This window comes from Belonocnema kinseyi, chromosome 3, assembly GCF_010883055.1.
Source record: "Belonocnema kinseyi isolate 2016_QV_RU_SX_M_011 chromosome 3, B_treatae_v1, whole genome shotgun sequence".
Taxonomy (NCBI): domain Eukaryota; kingdom Metazoa; phylum Arthropoda; class Insecta; order Hymenoptera; family Cynipidae; genus Belonocnema; species Belonocnema kinseyi.
Window position 1 is genome coordinate 120,527,134 of NC_046659.1, and position 20,452 is coordinate 120,547,585.

Below are 20,452 nucleotides of genomic sequence, written 5' to 3' on the forward strand. Positions count from 1 at the left end.
CAAAATGTAGGTTTTCGGAGATTTTGGAAAAAAATTTAGAATATTTTTTAATATTTTGAAAGATTTTAAAAGCTTAAACAATCAGATCAAAATTACTGCATAAAATAAAATGATTTATTTTTAAATAATTTTAAATATATTGTACTTCTCCCACATTCTTGTATAAGACAATTAAAATTAAAGGTAGCAAATCGACAACTGAAACTTATTGCTTGAGAATTCTCTTTTATTAAAGCGCCTTACGCTTTAATAAAAATATTCTCAGCAAATGTCTCTTCAGAAAAAAAGATTAAAAGTAAGTTTTCAGATTTAACTAAAACTTGTTTTGATAAAAATTTTATCATTTTATTTTATTATTGTATTTTATTGTACTACCAATCCTATCAAAAAGTGATATTATAAATTGCAGATCGTTTTCAAAGTTTATAATCTTTGTCTTCTCATATTTTTTTGTATCTTGCATAGTTTTACCGCAAATAGAAATTTTTGGTTTTGCATTATTTTTTGTGTAGTCAAAATTTGAATTTTATATTCTTTTAGAAAATTCAAAAAGTTTTTATAATAGTCTTGTAGGACTTTTCAAATTCAACTTTTTTCTTTTCTTGCCTTTTTTCCAATCGTGCATTTTTTGGCTTAATATATCATCAAAAAAAGTCATGAGTAGAATTTTTTTGAGTACTACGACTAGCCGTACATGAAATTTGTGAAGCTTAAAAATTAGTAATAGATTTTATGCTTTTCACGATGATTCATTTTGATAAAAAGAGATATTTCGGATTTCACTCCTGTAGAATACTAAGAACTGTTTGCCGACGTTTCGTGGACATTGCAGTTCACATCTTCAAGGCTGACCTGAAACTGAGGTGTCAGATCATGATGTTCTTAGATATACTCTCTACGATGCTTGTGATTGGCCAGAGCGCCCCACCGTAGGGACTGGTCGTACTTGATTGGCCAATCAAGTCTTTTTTTAAAAATTCGGGAGAACGAAAAGCCAGATCGGATTGGTATTATATCAATTGTCCCTATTAATGTTATTAGCGTTACTTAAGATTACGATTGCTTTTCTATGTTTTCTTGGAAATTTGTTGTATGTTTTTTGCAATGACTGTTGTTTCATCAAATAAAATGTTATGTCCTGTTTCGATATGACATTCACTTAGTGCTAATTGCTTGCAATGTTTTAGCCTGACTTTACTCTCATGTTCCTTAATACGTTGGCTCACCGCTCTCCCAGTTTCTCCAATATAGACTTTGCCACAAGAACAAGGGATATAATATACTTCTGGATCACTGAGGGGTGCCTTTTTAACTTTAGGGTTATTCAGTAGTTGTCCTATTTTCGCAGGTGGTTTAAATATGATTTAGATGTTGTGTTTGTTGAGAGTTCTTCCTATTTGTTCTGTGACAGCTTGGATGTAGGGTAGGGTGGTGGTCATTTTTCTCTCTCTTTCTTTCGTACGTTGTGTTGACTTGCTTTTTTGAGTGTGTTTTCTTATTGATTTATCAATTTGTTTGTTTGTATAATCGTTCTGTATTGGGATTCATTTAACGTTTTGTAATTCCTTTTGTAAGTTATCTTTGTCAATTATGGAGACAGATCTGTATACAAGGGAGTTGATGACTGATTGCTTTTGAGATGGATGATGCTGGAAGCAGGCATGTAGGTATCTGTTTGTATACGTGGGTTTTCTGTAAACTTCATCTCCTAATGTGTTATCAGATTTTTTGTAAGCTAATACGTACAAGAACGGCAATTTTTCGTTTTGTTCTATTTCCATGGTGATCTGGATATTAGGATGTAATTGATTGATAAAATCTAAAAACGTATTTAGTTCATCTCGTCCATGTCGCCAGATGACAAATGTGTCATCAACGTAACGGAACCAGAATTCTGGTTAAAGTTTGGCTTGGTTGAAGATTTTAGTTTCTAGACGTTCCATGAAGACATTGGCTATTATTAAGACAGTGATCTATCATAGGTACGAGCTCGGAAGGGAAGTTTGTGAAAGATTTAATAATATCAATTGTATCCGAGATTGGTACTTTTGTAAAAAGAGATACTATGTCGCAACTTGCTATAATGTCTTGGGGTTGCATATGAATCTGTTTCATTTTTTTTAATTAAGTCAAATGAGTTTTGGACGTGAGTGATGGAGTTTCCTGTAAAAGGATTTAGTTTTGCAGCGAGGAAACGTGCTAGGTTGTAAGTTGGTGAGTTTATTGCGCTGACGATCAGTCTGAGTGGAATGTTTTCTTTGTTGATTTTTTGGAGTCCGTAAGGTCTTGGAGAGATGGGATTAATAAGTATTAAGTTAGATATTGTTTGGCTGGCAAGTTTAGAGTGTTTGAAAAGAGTTTTTATTTTACTGACTGTTGTTTTTGTGGGTTCCTTTTTAAGTTTTTTGTATGTATCGTCAGTTAGAAGGTCCATGATTTTCTTGTTATAGTCTTCTTTATTCATCATTACTGTTGTGTTGCCTTTGTCTGCGGGTAATATTATAATATCTTTATTTTGATTAAGTTCTTTAATTGCGGTTTTTTACTGTTTTGTTAAGTTTGATGAGGTAACTTGAGCTTGGCGTAAGATGTTGACCGTCCTGCGTCGTATGTCATTCGCTTTTTCGGGTGGAAGGGTATATATTGTGGATTCTAAATTGCCGATTCTTTCTTCTTTTGGGATTTCCGATAGAGCTGCAGCGAAATTATGTCCTTTAGATAAGGGTGAAACCATTTCATTGTTGAGAGGGTGGTCAGAGATGCTTTTTACTGTATTTGTTAGTTGATATGCAGTCCAATGTGGACCACCGAAAGAAAGAGAGAGAAAAATGACACCACCCTACCTTACATCCAAGGTGTCACAGAACAAATAGGAAGAATTCTCAACAAACACAACATCCAAACTATATTTAAACCATCTGCGAAAATAGGACAACTACTAAATAACCCTAAAGATAAAAAGGCACCCCTCAGTGATCCAGGAGTATATAAAATCCCTTGTTCTTGTGGCAAAGTCTATATTGGAGAAACCAGGAGAGCGGTGATCCAACGTATTAAGGAACACGAAACATTCTATTTGATGGAACAACAGTCATTGCAAACACACACAACGAATTTCCAAGAAAACATAGAGAAGCAACCGAAATCTTAAAACACGCTAATAACATCAATAGGGACAATGGATACAATAATGGGTACGAATACTGGTCGTACCAGTCCCCACGGTGGAGCGCTCTGGCCAATCACAGGCATCGTAGAAAGTATAGCTTAGAACATCATGACTTGATACCTCAGTTTCAGGTCAGCCCTGAAGATGTGAACTGCAATGTTCATAAAACCTCGGCAAACAATTCGTAGTTTTTCACACGAGTGAAACCCGAAATATCTCTTTTTATCTTAAAAAATAATTTTCTCGAAAATTTTGAAAATGCCCTCACTTTTTAAATTTTCGTTCAAAATAAATATCCAAAATGTCTGATTAGTCTTTCAAAATTTATCCTACCTACAGATTACAGACAGACACCTTCGTACTAATTATTTTTCTATCGAGTCAATTCCTATATATTTTAGCCTCTGAATCCAAATGTGAGGTTGGAATTTAAAAGTTAGCTGAAAAAATATAATTTTTTGCACAAAAATATTTGTAAAAATGTATTGTACAAATACTTCACAATATGTGCATATTCAGATGCAATTAATAATTTTTAACCAAAAAAAAGTAAATTTTTAACTAAAAATTTCAATTGAAAGCCAAACAGGCAGCAGTTACATTTTTAGTTAAGAAAATTCATTTTTGTTAAAAAAACAATTTTCTACCAGAGAAACAAATTTGCAACCAAAACTATTCATTCTTTACAAACAGCATAAGCTTTTTAAAATCAATTAAATCTTTGATCACTTTTTGAATGTTGGAAGGAATGTATAACTTCATCGTTAAATTTTCAAACAAAAAAGTTACTTTTCGTCAAGAAAGATTAATTTCTAGCAAAGCACATAAGTTTTAAAACAACTTTATAATTTTGAAAGGAATTTTCAACCTATAATGGAAATGTTTAATTTTTTAATTAAAGAAATTAATTTTCAACAAAAATTTAAACAAAATAGTTCAGTTTTCAACACAAAAAGTTTTACAATCGCTATTTACCATTAGAGAAAATATTGAACATTTAATAAATTCGTTATATTTGGGGAAAAATACATTCACGAATAAAAAGTTGACAAAAAGCCTATTGAATGCTTCTCTCTTGTTTAAGATAGTTATCGCGCCAAAAGTCAGAAATCTGAAAAAATAGTTTTTCTATGATTTTAAGAATCAAAATATTATAACTGATATCATTTTAAATAAAAGACATAATTTTTTATGAAAATTCTTAAAATTTACAGAAACAGACATGAATTTCAACAATGTTTTTTGCAATTGAATTTTTTCTGATCGTCGCTTTTTACCAAATTTTGAAAAATGATTGCATTTTAAGGAATGACGGCTTATATTACCCGGGAAAACATACTCTACAACTCCACTGTTTTCAATTTTAAAAATAACTGAATTATAGTAAAATTAAAAAAAAGTTAAGAAACCGATCGACTAGACTGAAATTATTAGAATTGCTAATCGTTCCGAATTTTGAGGCCGCACAGTTAAATGTTTTTGTCCAATTTTTAGCATAAAGCATGTGTATAATCATGCATCGAACAGTTCCGCCTAAAAAATAAGAACGGATCATCTATTGCTAAATATCTTTTAAAAGCTGAACTTTAAGCGTTTGTTAATTGTGTCATTAATGGCAAAAAAGAATATTTTTTACAATTAGCGAGGCCAAAATTATTCAAAAAAATGAAAGTTGTCCATAACAATTAAAGTTTTTCAAAAATTTATAAGTAAATGTTAATAGTTTGAATGTGTCAAGGTTATTTTAAGAGAAAGGAGGATATGATTCCTTTGATATTGTTTTAATATTTACTACTGTAGTAAAGGAAGGGTTGCCAACTTTAATTTTGATGACCTACGTTACCGGCAGTTTCGATCAGCTGGCGTATTTAAATTTTATTAGTTGGCACCACTTCTTCCGCATTTCTTCTAGTCGAAAGTCGAATTTTCACTGCGATTTACCAACCCTATCGTCGGTGTAAAGCCGACTGTTTCGAGTAACGCGTCGGGGAGAGGGAAAAAGTGGAACAAAGCAAACGAAAAGACGTGGAAGAGAGTGCCAAGTGCCAGTGAGGAGAAGGGTCGCTTGACGAGGAAGAGTGGCAGCCAAGAGAGTCCGGTTAAAAACGTGGTAGACAGTCCGTTTAAAAAAAGCATAAGAACATGTAGGTCACCCCCCTCCCTTTCCAAATTGTGGGACACTCGTAGAAGGAGGCTATCGGAGTATTGATAAGCGAGGCAGGAGAATTGAGGGAATACGTAAGGATGGTTATGGAGCAGATGGAAAAAATGAAGGAGGACATTAGGGTTAGAGATGAGAAATGATAAAAGGAGGTAAAAGAGCTAAGGGAGAAAATATAAGGATGAGAGAGGAAGGTAGTGTTAGCAAGAAAAAATAAGTAAAGGTAAAGGGTATGTGGGAAATGAAAGTAGCAGACAGGGGGGAGGGCGGGAAGAAAGGTATTTGAAAGAAGGTAGAGAATATGATAGAAGAGGAAGTGGGAGAAAGTAGGAATCAAAATGAGAAGAGAGCGAATAGGGAAAGGATGATAGAAATGAAGTTGAGAATGAAGAGAAAAGAAATGGCAGACAGGAGAAATAATATTGTGACAAGAGGATTGAAGCTAAAGAGCAGGAAAAAAAAAGGATGTCGAAACACTGCTACAGAGCATGGAATTGGTTAAAGGCAAGGTAGGAAAGGTTAGTCTGGAGGGGAGAAAGGAGAACGAAGTGGCGGTTGTGAAATTGGAGAGCTGAAAAGAAAAGTTGGAGGTAATGCGAAACAAAAATAGAATAAAGGATAAAAACGTTTTTCTCAATCAAGATTTGAGGTCGGAAAGGGATGTGTAGACAATACTGCACGACATGTCTAGGAGGGTGAGAAGTGAATGGGCGGAGAAGAAGGTATGGTAACGGAAAATCAAATTAGATAAGAAACTGCGGGTATAAGACAAGGAGACGGAGGTGTTAAAGGAATTTCAGGGCAATTTATTTTGTATGAAGTATGTGGTGGGGGTAAAGCAGGTCGCAGGAGTGGTAAAGGTGTTGCACTGTAACCGAGCAGGGATAAAAAATAATTATGAGGATTTCTGGAGTTATATCCAGGAATTCGATGTGGAGGGACTGATAAAGACGTGGGTAGAGAGAAGGGAATGGAATAGAGTAGTGCAACTAGTAGAGTAGTAGTAAGAATGGATTAGAGGAAGAAGTTAATTAAATAAAGTGATTATGAAATTGATAAAGAAGTAAATAATTGACTAACTGATTGAGTAATAAACTATCAAACATCAGGAGATCACACGAGTAATTTGTGCTGGAAAATGGATCAAAAGTGGCCAGTTTTTGGGGGGGCCATAACTTATGACCTATTGCGGTTAGGTCATTGCTTCTTTCAATTACTTGAAATCGCATCTTTTTTATCAGAGCACCTTTTTTACAATTAAGTGCTTCCAAAGTACAGATACTAACTTTAAAATTGAATTTATCTCCTCCCTTTTGAAAACAAACTCTAGGTTCTTTAAAGAGTCATAGCTCGTCAAACATTGCAAATATAAGGTTCCTTATTTGTAATTTTCTCAGAATTCTCTCTAGTTGAGGTTTGCTCTTGAAAGCTTTGCTCTTAAATCTAATAGGGTTAGTCAGTTAACGCAAAAAACGGGTTTCAAAACATTTTTGAAAAATATTTCCGGAACGAGTCGAAGTCATTTATATAAAACCTGGAATTTCTATCAGGACTCTCTCGGCATAAATAACAAGTTTTGTATTTTTGTTTAATTAAAAAACACAGAAAATGTAAGAATTAGTTTTTTTTTAAATACGCAATCTCTTTCCAAGTCTTGAGTTTGATAATTTTTGAGCTTGCTGTGACGAAATGCTTTATTTTTTTATTAAATTTTAATACACAATAAAACTTTTCGCTTCAAAAAATACATGCGGAATAAAAAAAATGTGAAAAAATTCCCAATATCTATACAAGTCGTGACTTTCATAATCGTCAAACCTAATGTGTCAGAATACTTTGTTTCTTCCATAAAATTTTAATACTAAAAAAAACGTCTTACTTTTTGAAAATATATGCGTAATAAAAATAATGTACAAAAAATGTATGAAATTGTTATTAAAAAATTCGGAATCTCTCCACAAGTCGAAAGTTTGATTATTTTTAAAAGACCTGCCACGAAATTCTTTGCACTGTTGCAGTTAAAGTTAATGAGTGTTTTTTAATATTGTAAATTATATTAAATTTTACTATATTTCCGGGACTTCTATGTAATCCAAAATTTTTTTAAAAATTCATAAATATTGGATGCTATCTAGTTTTTATCTTTTTCGCAGAAAACTGAATTTGTGTACCCAAATTTTGAAATCTCTATTCATCATTATCCTCGATCGACCTGCGCATCGTATCAAAACATTATTCATTACAAATTTTGTGTGTCTTTCTTGGATGACTAACTTTTGTTCATTCAATTTTTTTATAGCTTGTGTCGTTTGTCCTAATACAAGATTTTTTCATTTTAATTTATTACGAATAAAAAAATCTACGCATCCTATCAAAAATTATTCATGATATTCTTGTAGGGCTTTCAAAAATTAACGTTATTTTTCTCTGGAATTTTTTCATGTCGTGCGTTGTGTAGCTTAAAATGTTCAGTTTCGTTTATTTTATTTTATTTTTGTTGAATTTTATAGATGCCATAACTGTTCATTTATTTGCTTATAGTAAATTATTGTAAATATTTGGTTTGCAAGTAAATAGCTTCTGTTATGTTAGCATCATCTGGAGTTTTCAGCTTTGTTATTAATCATTTTTTTAATTTCTCACAATTATAACTTCTTTGGTTAGAAGAAATAAAAAAAAATGTGTTTTTATTTATATGATTTTAAAGAACACTAGGAACGGGAGTTTTTTCTCATTTTTAATATTTTAGTTCTTTTTTTATAAATTAATTATTTTCTATTGTAGACATTTTTGTTCATTATTTTTGAAAATCAGGTGCAACCGAGAGTTCTTTCAAATTTTAAAAATTTTAAATTATTGTTTGGAGACATTTTTTATAGTTGATTTTTTTGTTTGTTACTTGTGAATATCACGCATAAGCGAGAGCTTTTTCAAATGCATACTCTTTTGGTCAACGTGTATTGCCCACTCTGAGCGAAATTTGTTGAAATAAAAAGCTTAATATCTCTGTAAAAAATTCATGTATTTAAAAAAATCCAACGTAGTTTTAATTTTTTCATCAATAACTTTTAAATGCAATTGGCTTTTTCAAAAAAAATTACATTCAGTATTGATAGTACAAATTTTTTTTTCATTTTGTTTGCTCTCAAAATACCTTGCGTAATTTTAGAAGGTACTAGTAGATTTACAAAATTTTAAATGAAATACATGCGTACTTGTATTTTCTCTAAAATTAGTTCAAAATGAGATTCTTTAATCACTCGTTTTAAAGCTATGACATTTAAAAAAATTTCAATGCTGCAACCCTTGGAATGTATGCATTATAGGAAAAACCCCGAATAGAAAAAATGTTTATTTTTACATGTAAAATAAGTATTTCTGATGAAATAAAGTTTTGGGGGAATTTTCATTTTTTACGTTCTTCTTACTTATTATTTTTTAACTATAAATATCTGTTAACTATGTATTCCTGTATGTCTAAAAGTTAGGAAATATTAATTTAAAAAAATATTGACGGAAAAAAATGTTTCCCAAATGACTGAATGCTTACGAAAAGCCGGATCTCTGAGAAAATAAGCGTTTTCGAGAGACATTTTTCAGATAAAAGTTTTAGGGTTTTTGAAGAGTATCAGAATGGTGGCCTTGAAGCTGACCTTAGCGTTGACTTTAAGTGTATTTCAAGGTCAACTTTCATTCTTCAAATGGAAACCCCTATTTTTAACACAGCCAATCGAAAGAAAAGAAAATTTTACGTTCAGATATGTATTAAGGTCACGTGACTCGATGACCTTCGGGGTCTTTCCAAGGTCTTGTAAACTCAAACAAGGTCTAGACAGCTGATGAGCAAAAATATGCGTTTTCGAGAGAAATTTTTCAGACAAAAGTTTCAGGGATTTGGGCGAGGATCTGCTTGGTGACATTTCTCTTGAAAAAGCATATGTTTGCTGATCAGCCGTCTAGACCTTATTTGAGTTGACACAACCCTAGAATGACCCCGAAAGTTATCGGGTCACATGATCTTGATGCAAAACTGAATGTAAAATTTTCCGTTCTTTCGACTGTTGATCTGAAAAATAGAGGTTTCCATTTGAGAAATAAAAGTTGACCTTAAAATAACCTTCGGGTTAACGCCAAGGTCATATTGAGGTGAACAAATGATTCAAGTGGGATTCCTTGTTTTACTCTGTGCTGGAGCTTTCGCACTTCCGACGTCTTCTAAACCTTGTTCAAATGTGCAAGTAATGAAGAATTTTGAAATCACAAGAGTAAATAATTAGGAAAAAGTTGACAGAAATAAGTTTGTCTCAATGATAATTTAAAGACGCTATCTCAATTAAAAATGACCTTTTCAGTATTTTAAAAATTATTGGCAACGGAAAGAAAAGTTTTCATTTGATAAAATTTTGGCGTTTATTATAACAATTTAGCGGACTGAGAGAGAATACGATATTTTTTATATAGACTCAAAATTCAAGTAAAATCTTTGCACACAATTTCTATCTTTGAGACAAATAAATTTTTGTCAAATAGATTTGAAAAATATTTAATTGGTACATGGTATAATGTTTCTATGTAGTTTCAAGGACGCTGGTTTGTAATTGCGAAATACGCTTATGCGGTTAATTTTATACGAAAGTGTGTAAGGCGAAGCTGGACGCAGAAAGAGTATGGTTTAATAAATTTTGAACTCAGCCTACTAGACGTGGTGTGAAAAAAATAATAATATACGTTTTTATTTTGATCCATTTAAAAATATAAATCAACCGAAAAATACAAAATTACAAAATAATACGAACAACTTTTTAAATACAAAGACCAATCAGACAAATACAATTGAGGGCCGGGATGCGAGAACCGGGCGAAGGCTCGAAACGGGTAAAACTATTATCAACGTGAAGAAAGTGGTGATGGAAAATTTTGTTCCAAATTTTGAATTTTCAAACATATATTTTAATACTAAATTCAATTGCGCATCTTTTTTTCCTTTTGAACAAATAGTAGCTTTTTTAGTTTTCGAAATAAATAGAAAAAACGATTTTTTCAAAAAACCAAAATTTAATTTCTATTTTGACTTCAACTCGTGCTCAGTCACTCAATTTTGAGAATTTCGTAATAAAATTTACAGATATTACGCTTTGCAGTGTTCTAAGAGTAACTGTAGGGGTCAGAAGTTGATTTATTTACTTTGAAAAAAGTTAATAATTGTTTTCCGCCACGTCATAAAAATTGGACATTGATACTTTCCAGCGCTTAGAGAGTCGAGCGAATTTTGAGCTAGAAAAAAGTTCCAGCAACAAAGTTGTTCAGGCAGGAATGAAGCAGTTTTTTGGAAAATATTACTTTGATTCGTTTAGCGGTTTAAAAACTATGATTGTTTTACTTCGAGTGCGGTCGGTGTTCGCGCGTAGCCACGAGCGTCTCCCGCGTCTACGCTCGGATAATCGAAGTCGGTCGACAGCTCATTGAAAGTACACAATGAAAATTAAATAAATACTAGAAATAATGTTTTCTTATCAACATAGTATACTTTACTCTTTAGACCTATTGAAAAATGATTATAGAAATTCTTTCAAAACAAATTTAAAATATAGGAAACTGTTATCATTTAAGCCTACCTTTTATAGTGCATTCTGCACTCATTCTGTGTCCCGACACCAACGAGCAATGCATAATTAAATTAAACCTACATCATAATAATAAACGTAACTAATTTCTTATCTTCCTCAAATTATTTAACTACCTAATAACACAACAGTAGCTTTTTTACACTTAATTAGAACATATGAATATTATAGTTCAATCGATTTCCCTCGAATCAAAACATCTTTTCTCTTCTCACATTAACTTTAGATTATGAAAATGAGAAAATTTTTACTTCCAAACCGATTTTTAATATAATATACATGACCATAATTTCCTTGCTTTCTAATAAAATGCCTCATCATTATAAATCAATTGGATCATCTCGAACTAAGGAATCTTCTATATCCTTGCATCAACTTTGAATTATGTGAATGAAAAAAATTTCAATATTAAAATTTGATTTCTAAAATATTATAAAGAGCTAAAAAAATGCGATAAATATTTGTTGAAATCCCTTGATCGGTTTTAAGATATGAGCCGCGAAAGTAAGTGCTGCAAATTTCATCAATTTATTAATTGTGATATCCACACACTCATACATCCTCGCATCCACACACTCTCGCGAAAAATTGTTTAGAACTATCTATTAGACATTGTTAAGGACGAAACGTTTGATCAAATAAAATTTTCAAATTTCGAAAATGTTACCATTACAAAAGATCCTCTGTTGGAAAGCGGAAAACATCGATATAAGAAAAGGGGGCCAGCGCCGACCGGTGGGGAAAAGGTGACTTTTCCTATATCATCCCTAGTATTTGAAAATTTTAGTTCCACTTTGCATGAAATAAATCTAACTAGACGTAATTCAAGTCAAAACTATTTTTAATCTCATCAATAATTGATGCCTGATCGGGGCGCAGGCCCGACGAGAATAATAGAAGACATGGAAGAAACTATTGAGTGTCACCTTTTCCTGCCATCCCTACTAATATCTCTTTTAAATATTACAGCTCGAAAAATAAACGACTTCTTTATAAATACCCAATTTGAAAATACGACAGGACTTTACTTTGAACCTTTAAACCCAATTAAGATAATCGGAGGAACTTATAAATCAATATCATACTTAAACTCGCAAGACATTCTTAAAATACAATATGTCTTTTCAAATGATATTATAAACACTACGAATAAAAATGATTACACAATAATGACAGATACTCAAACTGCAGTTGAAAAACTAGGAGCAACCGGAGCCTATTCGATAAATCTTGTACAAAACGATATTTAGGTTTCTGAACACTCTTTACATGGCACGCATTAAAAAGTGTACTTAAATCATAAATAATATAATAAACTCATCACATTTTTATACAATGAAATTATTATAAAAATCACTTCAATTAAAACATCTAAATTTAGAGAAAATTAAGCTTAGAGACCCTCTTCAATTTTCAAAAACACAAACTTCATTATTTATTTTTTCTGAAAACATGTCCAACAATTGTTCTCCAACTTATCACGGAACTGAAATATTCCCTACTTCCAACATCTATATTAAACCCAATGTAACTTAGGTAGGTGTTTCAAATGATAAAAAACGTTATTTCTTTTCAGACAATTCTTTTTTTAAATTCTTGTGATATGTCATCACATGAAACTATCTGTAATTGTATACCCCCTCCCCTCCACAGCACAACTAATAACCCTACTTTTGAAATTTCTATACTTTCGAAATCTATTTCACACAACTGTAATTACAATATAAATTTTGATACTTATTTGTTATTGATTCCACACCAATATTACTATGGATTCCTATTTTCCACATGTTTGCCTCAACAAGTACAGCTACACTGTCCACATACAGTACCAAAACTCATTGTCCTTCAAAAAACAGGAATCCTTCAAATGAATCCAAAATGCAAAATTGAACGGAATCTTAATCTAAGAAAAAAACTAATTCAAAAACTTTAGGCCACAAATTCCAGTACCAATTTTCGGAATTCCTTTATCCTTGATTGATCCACAATTAGAATATTTTGGAATAGCTAAACTAATCAGTGATGGAAGAAAGAATTAGGGAATGGTGGGAGAGTTATGGTTTGTATAAGGAGACACAGGCAGGCTTTAGAAAGAAGAGGTCGACTAGAGATCATATCTTAGTGCTAAATTCATTAATTCACAATAAATTAAAAAAGAAAGGGGCAAATTCTATCTCGCGTCCATAGATTTTAAAATGGCATTCGACACAGTAGACATAGATTTTCTTTTTAGTAAACTTAGTAGGATAAGCATTGGAGAGAAAATGCTGGTAACTATGAAAACAATGTACAGGGAAACAGTCAATTAGGTGGTTACGGCAGTGGGTTCTGTCTGACAGCTTCAGGACCTGGGAGAGTAGAAACATCGGGGTAACAGTGATCGGTCAATCCAAAATTTTTGCATTGAAATTCGCGGACGATTGAGCGATAGTGGCAGACTTTCCAGAGGACCTGAGAACAATGTTGAAACGGAGTGAGGAGTATGTGAACCAGAAGAAGTAAGAAATTAACGTGCGGAAAAACAAAATTTGAGTATTGCAGGAGAACAAATGGCACAGGTGGATAGTTTTGAGTATCTCGGTTTTTGGTTTTCCGCAGGTGGGAACTACAAAAAGCACGTCAAGCTTATGGTAGGAAAGCTAAAAGATCAACTAATGCCGCATGGGGCGTTATGACTAGAGCGAGAATTGGGAAACTGGAAAGAAGAATTTACTTGATGGATATTGTAGCGAAATCTGGAGGATTGTACAGCATTGAAAACTGGGGTTAGAAAAAATGTCAAAGTTGAAAAGTGCACAGGCTATGTTTATTAAAAATGGCGCTAGGGCTTGATATAAATACTTCAGGATATATTTGGAGAAAAGAGACAGGGAGAAGTAGTCTAGAAATCGAGGCTAAAGACAGAGCTGGAAAATATTTTGCAGAAATATTGAAAATGGAAGAAAGCAGACTCCCCAAATTTGTCTCAAAGAAGAACTAAGGTCAATAGGTAACAAAAACTCCTGAAAATGGAGTAAAAGTTGTGAAGAGGCTCTAAAAGTGATGCAAACAGACAATATTCTGAAGTGGACATAGGAGGAGGAGGATATTATAAAGAAACTTCAGAAAGGTATAGAATTAAAGGAGATACCGAAGTTGGCGCTTAATGATAAAATTCAGTATGCAGGACTCCGTTGCGGAAATAATGGAAAAGCAGGAAATAAAGGCTAAGAAAATGTAGACTGCAGATTTTGTGGGGAAATGGAGGAAACTATGAAACATATGTAAGTGTGCGAAACAGTGAGATATAAAATTGATAATAAATAAATAATAAAATAATTGACATTAAACGAAAAGCCGATTCCTGTTCTTTGCAGGTATGTAAGAGAATACGAATTGAAATCCAAGGAAAATATTGTGATAAAGTTTCATTATTTAAACAAGGTATTAGTTAAGAAAAGGATTTGTTGAGTAAGGTCTGACAAAAATATGATCTTTCAATTAAATTTTGTAGATAGGTTTCTATAACATCTGAATGCCAAAAAGGATGTACATGTGAGAAATAAATCTATCAAATTACTGTAGAATGGTTTGAAATCAAATCAATTCCTTTTTCGACCGGCAATATTTATAAATTTCAAACCATAGATTTTTCTTTGTGTTTCACGGTCCACATCAATTAAAATAAACTTGAACCAAACACATTTTCTTTGATCTCACAATTTATTTATTTGATTAAAACCCCCTTTCTCAATCCTTGACATTTGGGAATAAAGCGTTTATCGTAAAAAATATATCTTCGCAATTAGTAATATTAAAGAGAACACCAATGCTTAGTCATTTTCTAGATTAATATAAATTTTCTACCTGGAGTTTCGTAGCTTAAATTAATCAAAGATAAGATTCATGTCAAAGATTAAGAAACAGAAGACATACAGATAAAGAACGATGTAATTCGGAAAATTTTTAAGTGAAACATTTTTTTTCCTCAAGTCAATTTTAAAATAATTAAAATTGTTATATTGAGCTCTCAAAAAATTATAGAGACTTTATTTAATTAAAGACTTCAAAACAAAAATTGACAGTTTAGAAATACAGATAGAACGTGTACATAATGAACGTTATAAAACAATGAACGGGGTTTCATTGACGCTACTAATGAGGAAGCGCGAAAATAAGTTTGAATTTAAAGCAAGCAATTTTGCAGCTAAAAAGATGACATTATTTTGTAATACTTTGATATATTTTATTGATATTTAGAATTACAGCGTGTAATTCAACTGAAATATTTTGAAATTTGTTTGTAAAAATGGACTTAATACTTAAATTTTTTAATACTTAATACTCAAGCTTTTAAGAGTTAGCTGTAAGAAAATTCCATAAAAAATGGAAGTGTAAACACGTTAATTTTTTAAGGCCAGCAGGCAAAAAAATAAACGTTTATCTATCTATCAATTTACAACTCAGCTGAGTTACTGTGCGATAAAAATCAAAAATTTTTAGGCGAAACACTTGCCTTGACACTTGACAATTAACAATATTATAACTCTGACCCATATGCGAGGTTTCGAAAATATAAAGATTTATGAACTTGTTTTTGAAAAATTCCTAATCTCTACCAAAGTGGAAAGATGATTAACTTTTTAATTGCTAGTTCAGAGTATAGCAAATATTTGCGAGGAAATCTAATATACAATGAAACCATATATCCGTAAAAGAATGTCCAAAATTTATATACTTGTTTTCAAAAAATTCCTAATCACTGGCATAGTTGCAAATTTTATCATTATAATCACGTTTGCGGCAGAATTCTGTATATTTTTCGATAAAATGTAGCCTACGTAAAGCTATATATTTCTACAAAATTCAATAAACGTATGTGCTTGTTTTCGAAACATACGCAGTCTCTAGTGTCTAGAGAGGTAGAGAGCTTAGTCATTTTAAAGATTGCTGCGTCGGAATTCCGTCTATTTTTCCGATAAAATTTAATATATAATCAAACTTTCAAAGGAATTTAATAAATTTTAAACCTTTGTTTGTAAAATTCGAATAATACTTTTCAGTTTTTTTCATTATATATTAACAAAAAGAAATACATGTTGAGCAATATTTTCTGCAAATTTCGGTACCAAGGAAAATAAATAGTGCTATCAGAAAAAAATGAAAAGTCATACAGGTGCGTGCTCTAAATTTGTAAAAGTCTCACCAAAAATATCCACATACATTGCAAAAGATTCTACTTTATAAAAATTAATTAGTACAATATCAGCATTCAAGTAGATAATGTAATCAAAATTTAAGAAGTAATTCTAAATAAAAATATTATTATTAAAATTAATCAAACATAATAGAAACTTTAAGAATGTACATATAAGAAAAATATTAAAACATATTTGTGAGATTATTATTATTATTATTGCTCAAAAATGTCCCAAGTTCTGAAAAGGAAAGGAGTGCTAATGTCTCTGAAATTCGGTGAGCATAAATATTTGATTAATTCTAAAAGTATTGATGTAACAATTACGGGAAGTATATTTGGGGTTTCTTGCTTAACAGTAAATGTGATTGCAATTTTTTGTTTTGTTTATAGATATATAATTATATTAACAACAAAGTTGGAAATTTATTATCCAATTCTTTTTCTACCCAATATTACCTAGGTTACGATTATATATTTTTATGTAACGTCCATTATTTCTGAAGCACATTTCAAAAAAAGAAAATTTTGCTGGTGTATAAAAACAGTTCAAATCCACAAATCTAGCCCTTATCTTTGTGAAATAATGTATGTCTTTGTGGAACGTTTTTAATCTATCTGAAATCTTTGTAAAATCTTTGAAATCTTTAGGAAGTCATTGATATCTTTGTCGCATATTTAAAATAGTTTTGAAATTGTAGAAATCTTTGCAAAATATTTCAAATATTTTATTATTATTTTGGAAATGATTGAAATCTTTGGAAAATCATTAAAATCTTTTTAAAATCTGTTAAATCTATCCGAAATCTTTACGAAATATTTTTAATATTTGTGAAATCTTTTAAATCTTTAGAAAAATTATTGCAATCTTTATAAAATATTCAAAACATTTTTGAAATATTTATTAAATTATTTAATTTCTTAAGATCTTTTGTAACTACCTAATTTTTTAGCATGACATTTGAGATCTTTGTGAAGTCTTTAGATAACGATTGAAACTTTTGTAAAATATTAAAAATATGTTTTAAATGTTTGATAATATTTGCGAAATGGCTGAAATCTTTTGGAAATTATAGAAATCTTCCCGAAATCTTTGGAAATCTTCGAAATATATTAAAAATATTTGTTAAATTATTGAAATATTTGGAAATCATTTGTGTCTTTGTAAAATTTCTAAAATCCGGAATCTTTGGGATAAAAATCTTCTTTTTTTATCTTTTCTAAATCTTTGCGACATTCTTCTAACCTTTGGAAAATCATTATAATCTTCGTGAAATTATCTATCAATGTCAATCTCTAACATCTATTTTAATATCTTTAATAAATATTTGAATTTTTTTAAAAATATTTTTGAAATATTTATATGATTATTGAAATCATTTCAAAATAATTTATGTATTTGTGACAATTTTTTAATTATCTAAAATCTTTGCAAGAAATTTGAAATCTTTCATATCTTTGAAAAAGCGTTTAAATCTATCAGAAATATTTGCGAAACGTTTGAAAACTGAAATCTTTAAGAAATCCTTAAAATTTTGGTGTTATCCTTCTCCAATGATTCTGAAATCTGCGAAATATTACAAATATTTTTTCAACAATTGGTACTATTTGTGTAATTATAGAAAATTTTGTGGAATCTTTCGGAAATATTTATAGTCTTTGGAGAATCTTTTAAATCTCTCAAAAATAATTACTTCTCTGTGCAATCTTTTATATCTTTGGGAAATGTTTGAAGAATTTAAGAAATATATTAGAAATAATTCAAAACTGTGAAATCTTTGAGATATTATTGTCATTTTTGTGATATCCTTCCCAAATCTTTCTAAAATCTTTAGAAATCTGCAAAAAATTTTAAAAACTCAATAATTTGGTAATATTTGTGTAATTACTGAAATTTTTGGGAAATCATTAAGGTATTTGTGAAATTTTTTAATTCTGTCCGCATCCTCTTTCAAAATATTCGAATACTGTGTGCAATTTATGATATTTTTTAGAAATAATTGAAATCTTTTCGAAATATTTGAAAACTGTAAAATCTTTGAGAAATCCTTTACATTTTTGTGATAGCCTTGTCGAACATTTCTAAAATTTGCAAAATATTAAACATATTTTTTCAGTATTTGGTAATATTCTTATAATTTCTTAATTTTTTGTGAAATCTTTCGGAAATAATTGAACTCCTTGTAGAATCTTTTAATCTTTTGATTATATTTATGTAATTACTTAAAGCTTTGGAAAATCATTAAGGTATTTGTAAAATCTTTTAAGTTTATCCGCATTCTTTTTCAAAATATTTGAAAACTGTGTGTAATTTTTGATACTTTTGGGAAATTATTGAAATCTTTCCGAAATATTTGAAAACTGCGAAATCTTAAAGAAATCCTTTACATTTTTGTGATGTCCTTGCCAAAGCTTTCTAAAATCTTTAGAAATCTGAAAAATATTTTCAAAGAACTTTTTGAATATTTGGTTATATTTGTGTAATTACTAAATTCTTTGGGAAATCATTGAAGTCAAAATATTTAAGTCTATCCGCATTCTTTTTCAAAATGTTCAAAAACTATGAAATCTTTGAGAAATCATTGAAATTTTTATGAAATCTTTATAAATCTTTAGAACATTTTGCGAAATATTTGAAATCTTTGTGAAATCTTTTATATCTTTGGGAAATGATTAAAATTTGTTCAAAATATTTACAAAACATTTAAAAACTGTGAAATCTTTAAGAAATCCTTAAAATTTTTGTGAAAGCTTTTTCAATATTTCTGAAATCTTTAGACATCTACAAAATATTAAAAATATTTTTTTAATATTTAGTAATACTTGTTTACTTAATGAAATCTTTGTGAAATCCTTCGGAAATATTTGAATTCTATGTAAAATCCTTTAAATCTATCCAAAAACTGCGAAATATTTGAAATCTTCTATTTCTTTGGGAATTCTTTGCGAAATATTTGCGCAAAATTTAAAAAATGTGAAATCTTTGCGAAATTCTTGAAATTTTGGTGATATCCTTGTCTAATCTTTTGGGAATCTTTTGAAATCTACGAAATATTAAAAATATATTCTTACATATTTGTTGATATTTGTGTAATTACTAAAATCGATGTGAAATCTTTTGGAGCTAATGGAATTCTTGCTAAAATGTTTTAAAACTATCCAAAACCTTTGTCAAATCTTTGGAATATCATTGAAATCTTTCCGAAATAATTACGAAAAAATTAAAAACTGTTAAATCTTGAAGAAATCCATAACATTTTTGTAATAGCCTTGTTAAATATTTCTAAAATATTTAGAAATCTACGAAATATTCAAAATATTTTTTAAACATTTGGTACTATTCGTGTAATTACTGAAATCTTCGGGAAATCATTGAATACTTTGTAAAATATATAAAGTCTACCTACATTCTTTTTCAAGAAACTTGAAAACTGTTAATTCTTCAAGAAATCGTTTTAATTTTTGTGAAATCTTTGTAAAATCTTTAAGAAAATTTTTGCAAAATATTTGCAATTTTTGGTGATATTTGTAAAAATGTTTAAATTTCTGGGAAATTATTAATGCCTTTGTAAAATATTTCAAGTCTATCCGCCTTTTTTTCGAAACATTTGAAAACTGTGAAATCTTTGAGAAATCAATCATTGATTTTATGCTTTCACCATGATTCATTTTGACAAAAAGAGATATTTCGGGTTTTAATCGGGTAAAAAAAGTACTAATTATGCCGACGCTTCATGAACATTGCAGGTTCACTTCTTCAGGGCTGACCTGAAACTGAATTATCAAGCTATGTTTTTGTTATGTATACTCTACGATACCTGTAATTGGCCAGAGCGCCCCACCATGGGGACTGGTCGGATCTTATTGGCCAATCAAGTCTTTTTTCTTAAATCCGGGAGGAGGGAAAGCCAAATCGAATTGGTATTACATCCATTGTCCCTATTGATGTTATTAGAGTGATTTAAGATTTCCATTGCTTCTCTATGTTTTCTTGGAAAGATATTGTCTGTTTTTGCAATGACTATTGTTTTGTCTGATAAAATGTTATGTCCTTTTTTGATATGATGTTCAGCTAGTGCTGGCCGAGGGGCGTTTCACTCTGAATTCAAGTAGTACCGCATGGACTTTGTTGAACGTTGCTTGTCGAATTCATACGATTTTAAAGCTCAACAGGCTGTGGGACCGCGTGAACTCCGCGTGTCAAAGTCGACGCGTTGAGCAGATGAATTCGGCCGAATTCACGTTGAATTCGATTGAGTTCGACGTGCTACAACGCTGAGTACAAGCGGTGGACACGTTTCTTACTGAGTTCACGTAAA